Source organism: Nicotiana tomentosiformis, chromosome 7, assembly GCF_000390325.3.
Source record: "Nicotiana tomentosiformis chromosome 7, ASM39032v3, whole genome shotgun sequence".
NCBI lineage: Eukaryota > Viridiplantae > Streptophyta > Magnoliopsida > Solanales > Solanaceae > Nicotiana > Nicotiana tomentosiformis.
This window is the reverse complement of record NC_090818.1, coordinates 33,014,285-33,016,796: the sequence shown is the minus strand read 5'-3', so window position 1 is coordinate 33,016,796 and position 2,512 is coordinate 33,014,285. Positions and strand designations below refer to the sequence as shown.

The following is a 2,512-nucleotide window of genomic DNA, read 5'->3' as shown; positions in this document are numbered from 1 at the left end:
AAATTATTTCCAAATTTGTTACAGTTTCAGAAACATAAGTTTTGTGTATTACTATCAATGTAGAGCATCATATACGGCAATTAATATGAGAAATTTTGTATCCGCCTTTTTTACATTTGTAGTTTAAATTTTCTATCTGCCTCTGCCTTTTTACATTTCAATGAGTTGAGCATATCCAACTCCATCACAACATATGCAGCTAGTTCTAATCAGCTCTAGTTCTTGTGGTGACACCTACAACGAAAGACACTCAAGCGAGAGAAAAGTGCCCATTCGATCACCTTTTACTAGCAATGATCTGTTAATGTACAACTCCAAATGACCATTCATCTCTAGAAGTAGCAGGATTTTCACAAATTTATATACTTTCACTATATTAGTAACAGAAACAGTGGATCTTTATACAAGTCATGGAAATAGCTGCACATAACCTGTCGCAATTGCAATTCCTAAAATGACAAGGGGTGGAAGGATGACGAATGCTCCAATTGTAGCAAAGAATACTGAGTCATTCCTCTGAGAAACTTTTCATTCAAGTAGGCTTGTCTTTTGATGTTTCTCTTCTGTGAAACAGTTAACTTGGCGCTAACCTTTTTCAAATTCTTACCCAAGGGAATGTTGAACTCATCATCTCGATCTCCAACCAACTTAACGAGCTGATCACGAATTGTAGGTTTACTAGAGCTACTATCACTTTCATAACCTGGCCAAGGATCAAGTCAATGATGGTCCGGAATAACTAAAGGGTTATTCGGCTCTCAATAACAAAAGCGGAAAGGAAGCAAAGATGGGTAAGTTTACTTGAAATCTTGCTATAACGAATGGATATGGTAGATAATATAAAGAACGAAATTCCTTCCTAGAGCATCATGTTTTGAATGGATCACACATGAAGCTGCTACAGACAAGATAATCTGCAGGAAAGAGACTACAGATTGTGCAACTAATGCCCTATGTGTATGGAGGGTCTAGCATCCCCAAATCACTTACTGCTACATAGTTATATGTTTGTGAAGTCTGGAGCATGTTCGCTAACACATTAGGAGTTTAGTCGGTAACACCATGGTCACTGAAGGATGCAATAATATTCTGACAGGGACAGAAAGTACAAAAGCACCTCTGCATATTTTGGGCAGTTTGGAAGGAAAAGAATTCCAGATGTTTTCAAAAGTTGACTTTAGTAGTGGATGGAAATTCTTTCATGGACTTATAGATTCCCTACAATGCTAGGAGAGAATCCGAGTCCTTTGGCTGTACATATTTAAATATGTACTTTCTTTTTTCTTGATAACCAAGAAATCCCTAGGGCCAGTGGGGAACGATTATAAAAGAAGACAAAGAGTCAAAGGGGAGAACATATACCACTAACTGTTGAGCTGCTGGAAGTCAGCTGTTCCGAGCACAAGATAATGACCCTAAAACACCAAAAGTTCAACAATCAAACTGTTATGAATTTAAGAGAGATAACAGATTCAATAACAGGAAACTTCTTTGATTCTATCTCAAACTTAGCAACTCTACTTACAATGGACTCAAAAAGTAAGATAAACACTAAAAGAAAGGAAAAATGAAGAAGGGGAAAGGTTCCAGACTGCTCCTTAGCAAAAACAAACAATAAGACTTGCCATATTTTCTGCCTAATTAGGGAAACCTACTACTACTTATACTAATGTCTGTTGGGAATATTTCTCCAATAGTGCTCACAGTTGTCCTCGCATAACAGCATTGCAGGTGCCCTCTCTTATCCATTGGCTTTGGGGACCACAAAGTCCTTGAAATGTTTTGGAGAGTTAACGGGCCTGGAGCTTCTCCTTAGCCCAATATCAAGTGCAGCTGGTCCAATACCTTGGTTCACAACATTGCCTACCCCTTGAAGAGGAACCTTGTCCTCAAGGTTCAAGCTGGAAACTGACGCTGTAGCAATGAAGTATCTTCCCAAGTGGCATCCGAAACTGGTAAGCCCACCCATTTGACAAGGCATTGTGAAAGTTGATGTTGGCCCTTGGTAATGGTTCGATGTTGCAGAATCTCCTCAGGCAGAAGGTTCAGGGAAGAAGACTGATTAATCAATTCAATAGGAGTAACTTGGTGCTCAGGTTTGCCAATGCACTTACGAAGAATGGAGACGTGAAAAACAGGGTGTATTTTAGAAGATAACGGCAGATCAAGTTTGTAAGCAACCTGGCCAATTTTCTGAATGACTTGAAAGGGTCCAAAAAAACGTCTACTGAGTTTGTTGTAACGTTGTAGCCAGAGTGAAAGTCGGCGATATGGACGTAGGCAAACATAGACCCAGTCACCTACTTCAAATGATATTCAAAAACTTGTTGCGACCAAACACACTCACGCAAGTATACGCGGTCGTCAAGTAATAAAGTGACTCAAAGTCGGATGTCGAACCCACGAGGACTTATGATTAGCTATTAACTAAATTAGCCTATCTTAATTATCTAAATAAGAATTAAATCTAAAAATATTTTATTCTAACTAATTAAATAAGAAAAATATAAAT

The 2,512-nt window shown here is 38.4% G+C and overlaps 1 pseudogene; it reads right to left on the bottom strand.

Moving 5' to 3' along the window:
* Positions 1 to 254: 254 nt before the first annotated feature.
* Positions 255 to 1,749, bottom strand: LOC138895051 (uncharacterized; annotated as a pseudogene).
* Positions 1,750 to 2,512: the final 763 nt, after the last annotated feature.